The sequence below is a fragment of the Canis aureus genome, chromosome 34 (genome assembly GCF_053574225.1).
Source record: "Canis aureus isolate CA01 chromosome 34, VMU_Caureus_v.1.0, whole genome shotgun sequence".
Taxonomy (NCBI): Eukaryota; Metazoa; Chordata; class Mammalia; order Carnivora; family Canidae; genus Canis; species Canis aureus.
In genome coordinates, this window is record NC_135644.1 from 29,608,961 (window position 1) to 29,629,312 (window position 20,352).

General features: G+C 35.9%; 1 protein-coding gene across 4 annotated transcripts in view; it reads right to left on the reverse strand.

Moving 5' to 3' along the window:
- Window positions 1-20,352, reverse strand: part of KCNJ3 (potassium inwardly rectifying channel subfamily J member 3) — a 139,282-nt gene that overhangs the window by 100,316 nt on the left and 18,614 nt on the right. The window lies entirely within an intron of this gene.

The window sequence follows — 20,352 nt, forward strand, 5'->3', positions numbered from 1 at the left end:
ATTTTCAGCTATGATTTTCCATATAGACATTGGGAAATAAAATTTTTTGCTCAAATTTATCCAAGTCTAGCTACTTCCATAACCAGAAGATTTTAACAAAGAAAATACATGTCCCGATATCAATAAAATGATTGAATTCTCATAATTTTTAACATAATCAATTCCTTGTCATCCATTTAAAGATCAAATGAAGAAATAAAAAGCCTGAATTGGGAACGGAGAGGAAGCAAAACTTCTATTAAAATACAAGACTGGAGAATGATATAACAAAGTTAAACAAAGTATATTATTATTCCTCTGTAGGAGAAATAAGGCAAATGTGGCCCAAGACAGGTTCATAGAATCCTGGAGGTAACCGAGCAGTGCAGTATGCTTCCTATCAGCACGTGGCCTAGAGTCAGGCTGCAAGGGTTCTTAGCTCAGATGCACCATTAGCCAGCTGTGTGGTTTTAAGCAAGTACTTAACTTCTGACAATCAGCTTCATCTGCCATATATATAAAATATGGTACCAGTGTCTGCCTCACAAGGTGATGAGAGGTTTAAATAATACATGAAAACACTTAAAATAAGGACTCGCACATAATTGCTCAATAAATATTTCCTAAGACTTTCTAGATTATTGAAGCTGTTTTTTTCTCAGAAAGTACAGATGTAGTCCTCTCTAGAAACAGTAGTACAACATTAATTCCAGTTACAGGATTTTCTAAGAAGCAGTGTCGTACTGAGTAAAATATTCAGCTATGTGGTACCTAGTACAAAGCTCAAGAAAGATGACTGAAGTGTTTTGTATTGATCTTATTTGTAATTTGTATTATTTTATGTCTAGCTGAATGCAGAGCCAGAACTTGTAGACTCTGACAACACAGAATTTGTGTTTTGATTTTATATCGTGTGCCACAGTAAAATGATTTTAGATGAGAAAGTTGCCATTTTTTGTTATATAAAATTTTCACCGAAAAATATAGGAAAATTAAAAAGAGTCAATACTAAAGCCGACTCTTTAAAAGCAAAAACCCACCATCTGTAGCAGGAGGACTTCATAAAACCCAGGGGTGTCTTCTTACCCAACTGTCAACACCAGGAAATGTGCCAAGGGGACAGATGCTAAAATTGGAAAGTCTCATCTAGGGCGTGACATCAGAATTCTATAATTTCTCTCTAAAAAAGCATCAGTCACCAACACAGCAACAAACTATTAAGCAGAAAATAAAACCAACCTCCTTAATGAAGAATGGCTTCCATTAAGTAGTTTTACTACTAAAACTCTATTACAAAAATGAACATACTGGTTTGTGGGATAGGAGGTAAAATCTGTATTGAGCTCGTTTCCAAGAGACCAGGAGGTATTTTTTTTAATTATTGGCAACAACAGGGAACATATGATCAATAAGGAAAATAATAACAGAGGCCATAACCAAAAATAATTTCCATGACAGTGCAGAGTCAAAGAAAAACAATAAGGAAATCTCTCCTACTGTTTTAACAATACTCTAACGAAGACTTGATAATGAAAATTGATAACACAAAGGTTGCATCCGGCATTGAAAATGGACAACAGGGATCCCTGGGTGGCGCAGCGGTTTGGCGCCTGCCTTTGGCCCAGGGCGCGATCCTGGAGACCCAGGATCGAATCCCACATCAGGCTCCCGGTGCATGGAGCCTGCTTCTCCCTCTGCCTGTGTCTCTGCCTCTCTCTCTCTCTCTCTGTGACTATCATAAAAAAAAAAAAAAAAAAAAAAAAAAAAAATTTAAAAAAAAAAAAAAGAAAATGGACAACAATCTATAATTAACAAAATTACATGGGGGGTTGATGGTCCAGAAACAGATATCCTTCACTAAAACATACTTCATGCTCATTCAAGAATTGCTGAATTTGGATCTTCACTCCCATTAGATTTTCACTTCTATCAGACAAGAAATTTGGCTTTTAGGATTTTAGAGTCTTCAGCTGTTTTACAGCCAGGCTGAATCTGAAAGTGCACTTGCGGCTTTAGTATCTAAAGTAGAGGTTGCAAACTTCAAGCATGTGCCAAACAGGTGGGTAACACGAATGAGTGAAGCCAGCTATGTGAGAACTGTGGGAACCCAGAGAGAGGATGCCCCGGGTACAGGAGACAGATGCTATTTAGCTTCCTGATAAAAAGCAAGTCTGATATTGTGAAATCTCACTTTTTAAGAGTTAGTTTTAAAATCCACATTTGTATTTGATTCACCAAGTTATGAAGTGTTAGAAGAAGAAACAAGGGGAGGAGAAAGAAATACCAAGCATTACTTTAAAACTATGGGTACCAAATACAATAAACTAAACCCACCACACAGGTTGCCAGATGGTGATCTCAGAAGGGTTTCCATTATAATTAAAGCTCATAAGGGTAAATATAGCTGTTTTGCTTGTTTTGCTTTGTTTGGGGAGTATGAGGATTTAACAATACATACCCCTAAAAATCACATGACTTTTTAAATAAAGATAAAGCCTGTGATTTGCAAATTCTGTTCAGGTTTTTAGCATGTGTGTATACATAGATCTAAACTGGCTAAGAAAAATGAGATTATAAAGCTTTATTCAGCACTCCAATATCAGAAGTAATGCTAGATTTCTCAAGAAATCAAAAGAAAATGAGAGAAATCTAGCAGTTATTTGCTTTATTTCTAAAAGGTAAAAGAGTAATATAAATTTCTATTTGTGTTTCAGGTGAGAAGCACTAATGTAACCCAGTGTGGTTGCTCGTTGGCTTACTCAGTGTTTCAGAGGAAAACAAAATCATGAATACTGACTGTTTTAATGAGATATGAGCTACTAAATACAATTCTAATGAAAGACACTGAGATAAATATATCGTCCTTTCTCCTTTTTAATATATGAGTAAAAACAAATGCAGTAATAAAAATACACCAAAGGCAATAAGGAGTACCAAAGGTGAGTCAACTTCAACTTCAACTGCTCCTTCACTCCAGGAAACCCTTATTACCCAACTTTACTTGATTTCATTCTCAGGAAAACCTATAAGGAAATTTTCTTACCATCTGCCAGACTTTTCCATTTCTATACCTAAATGTCTATTTACAGAAAAGAAAACTCCTATATATGCTTATATGACATCATCATGCCATATTAATCAGTTGCCGAGCACAAATGAAAATGCTGATTTTTCAAATATCAAAATAAGGGCAGAAGGAACACATTTGTCAAAGCATATATGGCAGATTATATCTTGAAGTATTAGCCTGAGTCCTATAGCTTGAGTACTATCCTGTATATTTGTGTGCATTCTTGCCAATACTGAATATCCTACCCAAGGCCCCACGGATTACGGGTTTTCTACTTGGGCTGGTGTGAACCAGAACTCTCCCTGGCTTTGTGTGACTTCAGCTATTGTTCTCTCTTAATCCCTTTGAGTGATTTACTCCCTAGCCTTGGGTAGCTTCCTCAAGCTCATCAGTTGAAGATCACAGATTTCCAAAATTCTAACTCTTTGTAGCTCTCTTCTCTCAGGCATTCTTCCTCATGAGCAATAGCCCCTTTGGTCCTTCTGGGCTCCCAATCCTTTCCTTCACCTGAGGGAAACCTCCAGGCTCACCCGGGTGCCCCCTCTCTGGTCCACAGTCTGGAAACTGCAGTCAGTGAGCAGGAGCAGTCGTAGGCCTCACTTCATTTGTCTCCTGCCTCTCAGGGATCATTGCCCTCCCACGTCTGATAGTCAACATCCTGAAACTTGTTTAATACAGTTTGTTCTTTTTTAGATGTGTCAGGTGAGAAAGTATACCTTGTCTCTGTTAGGCCATCTTTGCTTCACTGAATTTTTTTTCTTTCATGGATCTATAATTTAGAGTAAGAATCTAGGGGCACCTGGGGGGCTCAGTTGGTTAAGCATCTGCCTTCAGCTCAGGTCACAATCTCAGGGTCCTGGGATCGACCCCATGTGGAGCCTGGCGTGGAGCTCCTTGCCCAGTGGAGAGTCTGCTTTTTCCTGTCCTTCTCCCTCCCTCTGCTCATGTTCTCTCTCTCTGTGTCTCTCTCTCAAATAAATAAATAAAATCTGGGATCCCTGGGTGGCGCAGCGGTTTGGCGCCTGCCTTTGGCCCGGGGCGCGATCCTGGAGACCCGGGATCGAATCCCACGTGGGGCTCCCGGTGCATGGAGCCTGCTTCTTCCTCTGCCTGTGTCTCTGCCTCTCTCTCTCTCTCATTCTGTGACTATCATAAATAAATAAAATTTAAAAAAATAAATAAATAAATAAATAAATAAATAAATAAATAAAATCTTAGAAAAATAAAAATAGAAAGTAAGAATCTGTTCTTTTCTCCCCACATTCATCACCCTTTACAATTCCTATTGCTTCATTAAATATACCCATTGTCAACCCTCAGCGTAGGAAAGTAGTACTAGAAAAGTTAAACCAGGGTAGCCACAAGCCGAATCCAATGTTAGGTCTTCTTGTTTCTGTTTTCTTGCTTTTCTTACTTAGGACTAGTGACTCCCTGTCACTTTCACCCACTCTGAAAAGGCAAGAAACAATGGCAAGAAGGTAAGAGATCCCTTATAGGTTTGATTCTCTTTGTTTTGAAATAGACTCAGATTCTAGACATTAAAATGACTGCAACAAGTGCTGAAATACTTAGGTTTGTGATTTGTTATACCAACCAATGTTATGCTAAGTTCAGGAAAACCATATATAACTTACAGCAATGAGAGAAAAAAAGGATGGAACAAAACGAACAAACTCCAAGAAACACTCAAAAGTCACTGAGTTTCCAGAAACTAATGTCATAATAATACATTGTACACTGTACCCTGGAGCATTAAAAGAAACATAGAAGCCTTTTCTTACAGCCAAGAATTATAATATAAAATCCAAAATTGAACTTACTACATATTTTATTGTATCAAATTAGCTAAAACTGCTTAAGCCACACCATAATATCTTTCTATGAAACAGGCCAAAGCCAATCACTCAAAATCAAATTTTCTCAGTTCTGTTCTCTTTTGCTTCTTCTCAAAGATATTAGATATTAATGGGGATAAAAAAAAAAGTGAAATATACACCACTGAGGACTTTCTTCAGAAATTCTGACAATCCTGAAGAAATAAATATTAAAATGGTAATTAAATGAAGTCATCTATGATAACATATAAAGAAAAAATTAAATTTTCAGAACAATTGGCAATGTCTCTAGATATGCCTAGTTCCACTTTTAACCTTCTTAATATTCAAAAACAGTTTGTACTAGCATCAATAATTCAAGCAAATTTAATTAACTACATCCCAGCTGAAAACAGAATAATGTAAGATTTTACTAAGTGTATTTCCAGGGTTTTCCCTTCATGTTGGGAGAAAAGTTGCCATATAATTAACCTATTCTTACCCTGTAAGGCTGACTGTCCTGCAATCTCAGGTGGTTTGTGTCAACAGGAACACTCAGTGGTGCTCATTCCAGGGGCCTGGAGCCAGGCCCACAACAAGGGGGCAAAGTCTAGCGAGCTAAACCCCGTCACTACCCCTTGACTGAACATAAATGGAACCTGTGTACTGAGCCGCCTGACTTGTTGTGGATGAGAAAAATGTCCATCTTTTTCCCCATTTTCCTGCTTTCCAATTCAGTCCATGGGATCTCATTTCTTCAGTAAATGACAACCTCTCAGCTTTTGGGTAGCCTTGGGGTCAAGAGCAGTCCTTTACTGATGGTAACAATTCACTCTTACTCCTAAATGGTTCGTTCTCATCTAAAATCAAACTTGGCGGGATGAGCACTGGGTGTTATGCTCTATGTTGGCAAACTGAACTCTAATAAAAAAATAATAATAAAATAAAATAGCTTGTATTTCATATGTAATTTTTTCAATCCACATCAGCAGGGGCATGTGGTGGGATCCTTCACTCTTGGTCTCCTCCCTCACCCTCTGTGTCTGCTGCTTCTGTGGAAGTGGAAAGGGCAGTGGGAGTTGGGTGTAGAGAGAGAGCTGAGAAACACTGGCACCTCCGGTTGCAGCTTGTCCAACACTGGCTGTCTTGCTCTCCATCCTAGCAGTCACTAGTTGCTGGTTCTTTTATAGGACACGTGTATGTGTATGTTGTGTGTGTGTGTAGGGGGGAGACTGAGGCACCTTACCATTTCTTATGACTGGTATTTCACAAATTCACTTTCTTTGTTGAGGCAGGCAGCTGGGATATAATGACTTGCTAGCAAGAAGGAAGACTGGGTGGCTCAGTCAGTTGAGCATCCGGCTCAGGTCATGATCTCAGGGGTCGGGGGACTGAGCCCTGTGTCAGGCTCCCTACTCAGTTGGGATCTGCTTGTCCCCCTCTTTCTCTGCCACTCCCCCTGTTCACACACACACACTCTCCCTAAAATAAACAAGCTTTAGAAAAGAAAGAAAGAAATCTCAGACCACGGGAAATCATTCCAGATTTTCTTCTGTTAGATTCCCCTCCCCTCCAGCAGGCAGCCTTCTTGGGCAGGATTCCCCTGAGGGCCTCAGGATGGATGCAGCCCAGCCTCCAGCAAACGAAGGCACCCTTACCATGCAAAATGCGAGATACGTTGGCTGTTGCCAGCAAATTTCCAAGAAATCCCATGAATTCAGTCAGTGAGAACCAAATATGAGTTTAAATTAGAGGTGGTTGTATCATAAAAGTAAGGAAGTTTAAGCTTTGTATCATTCCCTCCCCTCTTGCACGGCCGTTTCCAAGTCTCTGGAAAGAGCCTTAACAATGTGTTCAGATCAAATCAAAAACTTTGTAAAATTCACAAAACTAATGTAAAGAGGAATATAATTAAACCACATCTCGCATAAGCTTCCGGTCCCCTGAAACTAGGATCTTCCCTATATTCATTTGTGCTCACTGAACTGCAAGAGGGATAGACACGTACCAAATTCTCTAGGAACTCTCATTAGGATTTCCCCTCAGCCATCTTCTATGGGATGCGGTGGACAAATGCCCCAGGAGAGCGAACTCCCCAGGAGGCTGACATTCACATTAATCAGTCTCAATAATACCTTTCAAAATGGAAGTTGGCAATGGGCGTTAATAGTAACTGAATCAGTTCTGCTATTTTTTGGAAAATCCTACATAAAGGTATTCAGCACCTCCTTTATATACAGCAAATATCATTTAGTAATTTCAGCTTTGAGCTTCAGCTTTAAAATGCAAGACAGTAAGACATTTTTGTGCAATTCCCTACCACACAAGCATTCACCTGAGACAGCACAGGTGGGTATCACTGACTCAAGCTTCCCCAGGCATCTAAAACAGCTTCCACTTAAAATAAAAATGATAAAAATATTCGGAAGGATATATTTATATTTTATTTTCCTGAAAAAAAAAACACTTTTTCCCTTAAAGGTACAATGAAAACAAAGCTGACAGTTTGCCAAAATGTTTATTATATCTCAATGAAAAGCAAAACACTGTAGATTATTTTGCAGAAAGTAAGAATCTATGGTTTTTAAATTTAAACTTACAATTAATATAGAGTAAGAAAAAATTACTTAACAATTGGGTTTAAAATAGCCAATTCAGTAAAAGTTATAATACAATAACTAAAAAAAAAAAAAATAAATTTAATTCTACAATTAAAAGAAAAGGTAAAATGGAATCTGCTAAAAATAAAATGTTTTGATACTCAAAATGGGTTTTTATCATAGGTAGACTGGCTAGTTTAAGTTGGTATAAGGAAACAGATTTTGAAAACCAAAAGGCATACATAGCAGCAATAGGCTAAACCAAAAATCAGTACTGAAATTTTCATTTGTTTCCTTTTTCCAATGTTGTGCTGGGCTGACTTGGCCTCTATTTCTTGGAAATGCACTAAACATCTGATTTATTTTCCACTTTTAAAGTAAATTACTGATAAAAGCTAAATGTGTTTTTGTACTTTCCATCCTTGATTAATCCCTAGTGCTTTCAAGTGATCTGTAAATAATACAGATCACATAATGCTTCTGAGTGATATCTTGCCCGATTGTTTTCCACAGGCCCAGAGCCACATACTGAATTTTGATGTGCAGTTCATGAAATAATGCAACGATGAACAGCTAATGAGTTACTTGGGATGCCAGTCTGGTATTTTGTCCAGGAAAAACTTCAAACCAAGTGATGATACAAAGGGGAAAAAAATGATTAAAGCCACAAATCTTTTGAATCCTATTCCAAAATATGACCCTGTAAGATGTTTTTATGTTTCTAAAGAGTCCATTGAAGTCTAGAATTCATTTACCTAAACACCAGTGGGTGAAAGTATGGACTGCCAGGAAGAAAAGGAAGTGAGGGTTGAAATAGAGAGAAAAATATATATAAATCCTATGCTAATTAGGAAACAATGACAAATTTCATAGCAACAAAATTGTCCTGAGATATCTAGGACATTTAGAAATTTAAAATAGAAAGACATGTAGAATCAGACAAGGTGCAAAACTTATTTCTTAACCAGCTGTGCCTCTACAGATAGTTTCATAATGGCAGGAAAAAATGAATATATTGTACTACTAGCAGTTTTTAACCTATAATGTAGGTATCTTGGCTTTTCTCACAAGGATTAAATGAAGACTTTGACATATAAAAGGCAAGTACTCTCAAATTGTGTCCTCATCCACAAATATGAGAAAAATAATGCCTAATTCATGTGGACGTTGTTGAGTAAACAAAAGGCATATTTTAATGAGTTTAAGCGCTTTCCTGGCACATCATAATCAATATACTACAACTGTACTATCACTACATGTCAGTAGAGCACAATGCTGACTTTTTGGCACAGAAAGACTCCCTAAAATGAATTAGCATTTTCATCTTAACAACTCATTTAGTAGGAAAAAAAAAAATGTTTATCTGAAAATCCATAGACTGATCCAGGAATCCTCTCCACTTAAAAAAAAAAAAAAAAAAAAAACTGAATTGTTTTGTTTGAAAAAATACTGAGAGACTTTTTTTTTCAGAGCAAGATACCTGTCTCCTATATGAAAAGATAATTTCATTTGACAATAACTATATAAGACAGTAATGTATAAATATGATCATTAATTCTATAAATAAAAGGTACTAGTTATATGTATTAGAAGCTATCCAAAGAGGTTATCTGACTGATTCAGAACAAGTTAAGTATGTTTATAACCTGAGTATTTTTTAAAATGTCCTTGAATTAACTAGGGAAATTCTCTTATTTGCAAAATAGCTAAACTAGTGTAGGTACTTTGACAAAAAGCACAAAGGCAATAACAACAGAAGCTGGTAATTTTAAGATAAAAATTTTTACCAGATATATTTGAATTTTTAAAATGGTCCAGAATTCTACTCATCCCAAAGAATATCTTCATTATCCAACAACTCCATCTCTTATTTTGTGTTCCTTACAGAAGGACACATAGCTAGGGGATCCCTGAGTGGCTAAGCGTTTGAGCGCCTGCCTTTGGCCCAGGGCATGATCCTGGGGTCCCGGGATCGAGTCCCACACTGGGCTCCCTGCAGGAAGCCTGCTTCTCCCTCTGCTTGTGTCTCTGCCTCTCTCTCTCTCTCTGTCTCTCATGAATAAATAAAATCTTTCTTTTAAAAAAAAAAAAAAGGACACACAGCTACCAAATGATACCACACTGCCTCAGTCCTTCAAGCCTTTGCTCTTGGTGCTGAGTAAATTTCTATTCATCTTTTATTTTTTTAAAGATTTTATTTATTTATTTATTTATGAGAGACACAGAGAGAGAGAGAGAGAGAGGGAGAGAGACAGAGACACAGGCACAGGGAGAAGCAGGCTCCATGAAGGAAGCCCGACGTGGGACTCGATCCCGGGTCCCCAGGAACATGCCCTGGGCCAAAGGTAGGGGCTAAACCGCTGAGCCACCCAGGGATCCCCTCTATTCATCTTTTAAAATCCTCATGAAGTGACACTTCATCACAATCGGCTGCCTTGATCTCAAACTCGCAGGAACATTTAATCATACTTTCCTCTACAGGGCACTTCTTTATTCCATGCCCTTCTATTATTATATGAATCACACCACAGAGTTTAAATGAATTACGTATTTTCTCTTTTAAAAAATACACTAAATTACTTTTTAAATATGATTTAAAGTTTTAGTAGACCCACCACACCACACCTCAAGTAGGAGTAATTACAGCTTATTGGAGGATATGATTTAACAATACCTTGTAGATAAAGGACCATCAACTGGAAGTACATTTTTAATCTGTGATGAGATTCAAACTAGAATATGTTTAGGAAAAAAGCTCCTTGTATGAATGCACAATTAAGGATAACATAAAATTGGATATTTCCATAATATTTTATATGGGCTCTAGCATTTATTGTTGTACAGTTAATGAGTTAGTGAAAAAAGTGTATGCACTTTTCTTTCCTTAGACCTTACCCTTATTTCATACTAAAAAAAAAAAAAAAATTGTAGGTTAACACCAAATGACTAGACTGAATAATTTTAATATTCCTCTACCACTAATTTTTCTTACTTTATATTAGCTTTTATAGGAAAAACATAAAACGCTTGCATTTTATTATTTGCATCTTTAAATAGAAGATATACCATTTAAAATCAACAGTTTTCATTATATACCTATTAACATAACCTTTAAAATTTGGTTAAGAAAGATTTCCTTTTTTCTGAGATTATCCATTCTCCCATCATTCTTACAAAAACAAAACAAAACAAAACAAACCACCAAACACCTCACCTTACTTAATTCAAGAAATTACATACAGGTAAAAGCAATCAATTTCTAAGACTCTCTTCTGGTTGGAGCAAGGGAGTTGGAGGACATTCAGACCAAGGCAATGGAGAGAAATTTTCCTAGGACATATCTTTCCTGAATACATCAAAGCCTCTCTAGGAGAAAGCTCTGTTGGTCTTTCCTCTTCCCCATTCTTTCTACCTGTAAAGGTGTAGTAGCCTTCACAACCACTAGTAGCAAAGGCAAGTGTTGAAGATGGCAGCACACCACTGGAGGAGTCTCGGGACTCCAGGTGGGCCTTTGATGGCATCCTGGAGCAGCATGACCAATCTGACTGGCTGCTCTGAACACAGGGTTACAGGATAAAACTAAACTTCTAGCTGTTGAAGTCACTGTTGGTTGGATCTTTTACTATTTGCCATCAAATGCATGGCTAACTCATATAATCTTATTTAGGAGGAAACACTGCAGATATAAATCAAGCTTTCTGATTTGAAGTTATTCTGCTTTAAAATTATTTCATTAGGATATGCTTTATAATAAAACATTAATTGTTCTTATTCATTCTGTTTTTAAAAACTGATTTATATAGTGCATATTTCTCTAGATATGCAGCTAGTCCCCAGTCCTTGCTTGTCACTAATGATGAGAAGTCACAATAATTAACCTTTTTTGTCAGTCATTATAGGCCAATATACTGTTTTACAGGTGATTGCTTATAAATGGAGTAAGCTATTGAAAGATACTTTAAAAAATATAGTATAACAGAATGAAATTAAAAAAGCCTAAGTCAATTATGAGTTAAATACACAGCTTCTGGGGATTCCTGGGTGGCTCAGTGGTTTAGCGCCTGTCTTCGGCCCAGGGCGTGACCCTGGAGACCCAGGATCGAGTCCCGCGTCAGGCTCCCAGCATGGAGCCTGCTTCTCCCTCTGCCTGGGTCTCTGTAATCACCTGTAATCAGTGTGTACACTTATTCTCTCAAATTCAGTAGCCCAACACCTGAAATATTTTAAAATCAGCAGGTTGAAATATCATGCAACACCTTCTCCTATAGCGCATCAACTCTGCAAACACTGTATCTTTTTACTAAGCATGACACATTTGTTCCAGTGGTTTCAGGAACCCACCATACAAATTCTCAGAAAGTGAGGCTATTAATAGAGAAGAGGTTACTGTGACATCACCAAAGTTTTGAAAATATATGATCTTTTTGAAATCCCCCTTCCAACCTGACATCAATAAAAAGTGGTCCAGAGAATTATATGGCTACTCCAACATCAGAGCAGAGTGTTTTAAAATACATAAAGATGAGCACATAGCATGTAGACAAAAGTAAACCATGAGACTATTTCTATAGAGAATAAACAATGTCAAGGGTGTCAGTGGTTCTACTGGCTATAACTACACTGTCATGAAAAAAATGAGGCCACAATGAATAACCAAAATTGTATTTTTACTAAACATATATGCAAGGACACAAAATATTATTGAAATTTTGATACAGACAGAAGAGTTAAAGAAACATACCTGAACAATAATGGCATAAGTGAAATACTAATAAGTTGAAAATTACATGAAAAAATATTTATTTTCATTGATCAAAATCATTATATTTTACATATTATGGAATTTTATGATCTTGTAAAATATTAAGTTCCTTTTGCCTTAGCAAAAACCAGACAAGGAATATTATTTATATATAGTAAATAGAAGAATTTACTAAATATTATTGGATTTAGTAAACATAACATGGCCAGTTAGAAGCAGAACTGGCTTCTAACTCAGAGTTCTTTTTACCATAGTAGCAGGCCATGTAGGTGTAAGACTATTCTAAATGCTATTTTTAAAAGCTAATACCATGTATAACCTCTGCAGTCCAAAAGTTTTCAATGATAATCAATATAATCAAATTCCATAACCTCCGCAATTCTAGGAGTTTTCAATGTAATCAAATTCTCAATGTGAGAAACCACATAAAAGGACCTATAATATTCTCTACACACCAAAAGATACAGCTTTGAATATAGTTTATACCCTTTCCATAAATTAAGTTTCAGATTATTGGCAGATGTTTGTAGATAACAAATAGTTAATAAAAATGGAAAGTCAAGACTATTGTGGAGCTAGTTAAACAGTTTAACACAGAAAATTAAATACTTCTAAAGAAAAATATTGTAAACAGAACCATGAAAGTTCATGTCTTTAAATAGGTGGCATAGGGGTGGGGGTGAGTAAAAAATAGCAGACAGACACAATGAGTTTGAAGATGCATTCCTACACAGGGCTTAAATGCAATACATGGTCTGTACATCAGGTCTCTAAATTCTTCGAGTCTTTAAATAACTTCGAGAGGTAAGTGGAGAGGATACATATTATTACGACTTCCAAAATAAATGAAAACCTTCAAAGAAAAAAATATCTGGCCAAAACACCCAGATGTTTGTTTGGTTGATGAAGGATACAAGATATAAAAGGTAGAAATAAGAAGAAGAAAAGTCTCCAAGAGATAATTTTGGAGACAAAACAAACAAACAAAAAATATTCATTGTGTGACTAGTGAATGACAGGGCAGGAATGTGATCAAACTAGTAACAATTTGAAGAATTTGTTTTTTGAAAAAAAAAAGGCTATAGAGGATATTATTACCAATGAAATTATATTTCTCAAAGGAGATTTTTAAATGTAAGAAAATTATTTTTGAAACATGGACCATTAAGCAGCAAAAGAATCTCCTATGGGAAACATTAAAAGCCCAGATGAGTCATTAAAAACTCTTCAGAGTCAGATAATACTTCTGCATTTCTCAGCTCTGTATTCATTTCTCAGCTCTGCATTACAATATATATGTAGGTTCAATTTTTTTTTACTTATATTTATAGAGAACGTAAGGTAAAACATTACATGGGTAATGTAATAGTAATACAGAATTTACTTTCACCCATTACCTCGGATTTTATTCTCTCAACCAGTTAAGATCCTTATTTTCCATTTTGAAACCATATTATTATAGGGGCATAGCAAATTTAAGACACAAAAACAAGCAACCCATTCCCATGACCCATAATTGTTGGCATTATTCCAGAAAATGAAAATGAGTCGGAGAAGGAGGCATTTTTCAACAGGTTATGCTCTCTTCTCACTTTTGCTTGCAGAGTAAAAGCCACTGCATGAGAAGGAAATGTATAACAACTTAGATCGACCTTGGCAACATGTCAAAAGAAAGTCTTTCAGCCCTTAGGAAAATGGACTTATCTCTACCTTTCCTGCCTCCTAGATCAAGTTGAATGCATTTGGTTTAAAAATAGTGCAGAATTTGTCGATATTTAGGACTTACTGAATTGTTTATCTTAAAACAACATAGATCAAAATAATAATAACATAATAGCAATAATAGCAACTCTTAGTTAACCTTAAGTGAGCTCATCAGAAGACATATATGTACACACACATTGACATTTTCGTGGTATCTCTTAATTGGATATTATCACTAATGGACTAATCTCCATTAGGATAAAATTTGTCATTTTATCTTCAAAGTGTCCATCTAATTTTAACATATATCAAATTTCTGAGAAATTTTCTTAGCAGAGTTGTAATATTTCTTAACTCTCTGAAAGACAAATGAGGCATGATTCAAAACCATCTAGAACTTCATGTTAAACTATAGAGTACAAATGCGTAATTGGATGAATTCAAATATCTTCACAGATTTCTTCTAAAAAGTGTTTTTAATCCCACTTCTAATTTAAAACTATTTTTCATAAGAGTGTGTGGAGGATCTTTAAAAGATCACGTTAAAGACAAATTCATTTTAAGTATCTAAATATTTTTTAAAAGAATAAATTTGTGCAATGAATTTTGGTTAAAAAATAGTAACTTCGCCTATCTCATCTGACAGGCAAAATGTACCTATCATATTGATGTAAAGGTTTTTTCTTTTTTTTCAAAAGCTAAATGAAATGAGAAAGAGAACATTATATACAGTACTATTTACTTTATACGTTATAATCTGGAGATTTTAAGTACAAATCTCATTGTAGTTTTTGATTATCTACTCAAAAACCTGTACTACTTTCTTTTCCATCTGATAAATTGAAGTTCTGGCATTCTAGGCCACCCACAACCTTCTTTCAGTACCTTTTCTGGCCTTACCTTTTACCCAGACTTCCTACATCACACTCTTCAGTCCAAATATGAATGTAGAAGCTCTTCTGCTATGTAGTCCCTGCATCTTCATACTCCAAACCTGTACTCTTTATTCATAAGTATCTTCACCTTCATCCTCAGGCACGAAACTTCATCAAGGGCAACAGGGAAGTTTACATACTTCAAGTTTTCAGCAAACCTTCCTCAATAATCTAACCAAAATGGGTGCTTCTTCAAGCTCCCATTAGCAACAGACTGCCACCTCTCATTTGAATTACTGCTGCTGCACCCAACTGAGCCACCGACCGCTGGTTCTGCCCCCTTTACTACTTTCTCCATGGTCAGCCAGAGTGATTATTTTTCCTAAAACACAATCGTGATCATGTCACTTTCCTGCTTAAAAGCTATCTGTGGCTCCCAGTGACTCATAGCAAAAAAGTACTAACACATATATAACTTAAAAGTACTACATTTTCCAGCCTTTACTTTTCTAGTACCGTCATCTGAAACTTTTTCCCATTACCCCATATACATCCTGTCTTTAGCCATATGAATCTCATTCAGAACCTGAAACATAGGAAGTTTTCACTTTTCCTTATTGTATTTGTAAAAAAGGACTTGGCAATGCCATTCAAAACCAGACCGATTTATAAGGCATAGGTCTCCTAACTACCCTTCCCCTCTGCTCAGCTAGGCAAGTAGCTGATCTGATCTAAAACCTCAACCCTAGTAATAGAAAATCCTTGACATGTCTTAACAAATTATAGTCTCCATAATCATAAAGTATGTTAAATTAGAGAAGCCAGAAATGCATTTAAATAACTGAATCATTGTTAGTAATGAGAATGCCAGAATAAGAGGCAAAGCGCAAAAGCATATTCCAGACTGTTCCACCAACTGCTTCTGACAAGATAAGCAAGTTGTTTTACCTCACTGAATCATGCTTTCCATTTCCTAAAAATGGAAAGTTTTAACTAGATTATCACTAAGAAGCATTTTATCTTTATAATTCTATAATTCCAATTCTACAATTATAAGACAGTTGTTTCAAAAACCATGAATGTGTCTCTTTTCTTCTTCCTCTCAACTTTTTCTGGTTCTGATGATACTATGATTTCCTGTGTAAAGGAAGAAATATTGCTTCTTCAAAGCTAAAAGTAGCATATTAGATTTTACCAAGCATATCCAAACCAGGGAAGACATCATACCAGGCATATATAATTAAATGACCAATTCAAATAAGAAATAATATTTTAACTGGTATCTGTACTACTGGTCTAGTAGAACTAGGAACATAGGAGGGAACTCTATAAAGGTTAGGAACCTTCCCTTGGCACATTTTAGACAAAATTTAAAGAGCAAAATTCAGCTCGGCTAGACTGAATTTAAGCAATATTCAATAACTGAATTAAAAACAAAAGACCATCAGTATGCTGCACAGAATGGACATAAAAAGTTCTGAATCAAACTCTTTCCCTAGTTTTAGCGAGTTAGCCTAAAAAACTTAAGACATCTAAACCTTATAATAAAGGACTATTGTGAAGCATTACCAGTCCACAATTTACAGGCTATAACATACTAAAATCTTAGCTATGTGAAGAGAATAAGCCTTATACGTATAAGAAAGCCTGGCATTTCGTGTATAAAAATGAAAACGGAGAGTAATGAAGCATATTTGAAAAAAGGCCACTGGGAGAAATGTAGAGCAAAGCAAAACCAGGAAGAAACAGATAACACATGTTAAGACATTTTTGGAACCGATAACGCTAATCTGAATAAATACACATATACAAAGAGGCTACATCATTTTCTTTCTACATTCTCTAAGTAGTGCTGCCAAATATGGAAGGATTGGAGCCATTTCTGGGGAACTGCTGACTCAGGAGCATGAGTCAGAAAGTAAACCCTCAGCACAGAGAAAGTACTAAAAAAAAAAAAAAAAAATTGTTGAGAGCTCATACACAGACATTCAGTTCATAAGGTGCAAACCTTCTCTAGTCATCAAAGGGCCATGCACTCCTCCTTTCCCAAACTTAGCCCCTCATATTATATGCATTTAGAAGAAAGTTGTCCTTCCAAGAAACCAAATTACACCTATATCTAAATGTTGAGGTGGGGCAGCCCGGGTGGCTCAGCCCAGGGCCTGATCCTAGAGACCCGGGATCGAGTCCTGCGTCGGGCTCCCTGCATGGAGCCTGCTTCTCCCTCTGCCTGTGTCTCTGCCTCTCCCTTTCTCTCTGTGTCTCTCATGAATAAATAAATAAAATCTTTTTAAAAATAATAAATTAATTAATTAATTAATTAATTAAAAATAAATAAATAAATGTTGAGGTGTAGCACAGAGTTGGTACTGCATGTGACTATGATGGCTCTAAAAACTAATGGCAGGACATTTTCCATCTTAAATGACAAGAAATCTAAAATAAAAATAAAATTAAAATAAAATAAGGGCTTAAATTATATTAAAAATTAATTTAGAGACATACAAAAAATTGTTTGACAGTAATTTAAGGGAGACTAAGATGCTCTTTCTCCAAAAGCCTTTAAGATCTAATTATCTCTCTAAAATGGCCTAGACGTCACTCTTCTCTGAACTAGGCAGCAGCAATGGATCTGAGCTATTCGCAGGCTTATGAGTATATTTTTGGCAGAGGAGGTTCAGCAAGTACACCCCATACATAATCAACACAATTAAGGTCATTCTCCAAGGGTAAGTCTTCCTTGAAAAACAAAAACATTATCTTCCTCCTTTCTCCTCTGCCCCTTGACAGGCCCTTCTCAATTTTGTGATGGCACTCTGTTATCATCATTAATAAATATTAAAATACCATAGTTTATACAATAACTTTATATTATTTATAATCCCATTCAACATATGTTGAAGAGCAGCAACGACTTTCTACTTGAACATCAATTCTAAGCTCTCCTGAGCTGAATGGGCCAATGACCTTAGCTCTTTTTCAGACATGGCCCAAGCATAGGAATCACAAAGGAGTAACTAATCAAAACGCAGCAATGTCAAATTGGGTCTACGATCCTGATCTGTCAAAATAAACTCAGTCTATCTGAATCTCAAATCTTATTCACTTACTATATCACTTTTTATTAAAAAACATATTTACATTTTTATCTAATCTCTCTAGTCTCTACAAAATTTATCCCAGAAAACTCTTAAATAGCTTAGCTTTAATGACTAAGAGCCAGTGTTAGTCATAGTAAAAAATTGTGAAATTATTCTTTTTAACTTTACAGTAAGCATAATGATAGTCTCCTATGAAACAATAAATAACCATAGACAGTGTTCTGGTCTAATGTATGCGTTGCAGTTTCAGTGATCAGAATTCTCTCCATCAGTGAGTGGCACTAACATCCTTACTTGGCATTTATATTACATTTTCACACAATGTTCTACAATAACTATCACATTTTGTTCTTGCTTATGATGATGAACAGCAATGCATTTTAATTCATACTCATGATTTTCACTGTTTTTCTATCCATATTAATTTGCATTTAGCTACATTGATCAGCCCAGTATGAACTGACACAGAGCTTCATCTCTGAAGATTTCAGAAATTTCAAGAGCTATGTTCTCTTTCATTTTTACAACATATCAATGTGATAGATTAGGCCAAGATGTTGCAGTTGAGTAGTTAATTCAATAGATATACGTGGCTTTCCTAGTTGCAGGATTGAGGCATTCTCAAACTGTAATATTCTTAATAAGAATCACCCAGTGCTTGTTAAAAATGCAAATTTCCTGAGCCACAAACACCAAACATTTTAACACTGTAAATCTAGGTAAAAACCCAGATGTCCATATTTTAAGAACTATACCATGGAATTTCAACACACGTAGTCCCCAAACTTCACACTGAAAAATATCTGAGAATGTGTTAGTTAACGTCTAAACTGTGAAGTTACTGGTCTTTGGACTATGCCACATCTTATCCCAAAACTGCTTTACCCAATTACAATTACCCTATGCATATATTTAACAATTAGTTATAGATAAAGTTTCCTGGCTTATTTTATTCATATAAACCATAGGTCAGATTGTGACAAATTTGGTCTTACCTTCCCCAATCCACCTCACCCACTGTAACTAACTGACCCAGACCAACCTCCTGCATGGCAAATGAGAAACTTCTATCCTAAGATGCTAGAATTCTACTAATTAAATATCCTATAAAATATGCAGTGAAAATAATCAAGAAAATAACATATGTGAAAATAGTCTTTATAACTTTTTGGGGACTCCAGTGCTGACAAAGGTGAAGTAAGGAAAATGGTGGAATGATTCAATCATGAGTCTGAAGAGACCCAGTGCACTACTAATAAAGTAAACTTCTCAATTGAATTAAAGCAGGCATTTAGGAAGGCTTAGCTAAACATTCCTGACTACTAAGCAGGATGACCAAACATCCCGTTTTGTCCAGGACTCCTGATTTTAGCACTGAAAGCCCCAAGCCTCAGAAAGCTTTTAGCCATCCTAATTGGCCACTCTACTCATACTTCAATATTTAGGCATGAAATTCGTAAAGTACATTAAAAAATCCCTATAGTGGTCTATCAAAGAAAATTCTGATTAAGTAGGATTTTACTTAGGAATTGCTCATAAAAATTGAGGCCTTAAATTAAAAAAGAAATCATGGCACCCTAAGATCTGAGTTTTATTTTGATAGAACAAAATATTGAAAAGGAGTCTCTAAAAAAGGAAAAAAAAAGTCACAATTAAGAAACAATAAGTACTGGGACGCCTGGGTGGCTCAGCAGTTGAGCGTCTGCCTTCGGATCAGGGTGTGATCCCGGGATCCGGGATCGAGTCCTATTGGGATCCCTGCATGGAGCCTGCTTCTCCCTCCGCCTGTGTCTCTGCCCCTCTCTCTCTCTCTCTCTCTCTCTATCTATCTCTATCTCTGTCTCTCATGAATAAATAAATAAAACCTTTTAAAGAAAAAAGAAACAATAAGTACTTAACAAATATGTAATCATAGAAGTTACTAAGAAAAATGTCCATTGATATTTCCAATATATACAGATCCAAATGTCATGGACTTTTAGCTGATAAGGTAGAAAGTCTTCTGAAACACAAAAAATTACTTTCAAAGGTAAAATCAATCTGGGCAGGAACAAGAAAATCAAAGAGTTAGACAGGCCGCCTGTGATTTAGGTCCTGGCTACAAGAGTTATGAGCTCAATGCTAACAATTTAGAATCTGCAATGAAGAAGGATTAATAAAATTTCCAATGGTCATAAGAGAGCTGCCTCATTTACAGTTATGACTAGAGAGGTTCTTGACTACTATTTTCTGATGAATCATTTAGGAGTAATGATTAATTACAATTAATAAAGTTAAATAGTATAAGATTAATTACAATTAATAAAGTTAGTGTAAGGGAAACTGAGGCACATCTCAATTACTCAGTGTTGAACTTCTGCTCTGTGACTTACTCATTAGAAAATTTCAAACTGTTTTTCACTAGTGAAGAGAAGAGTCAATGTCTTATTTGTGCTGTTTTTCTTTTT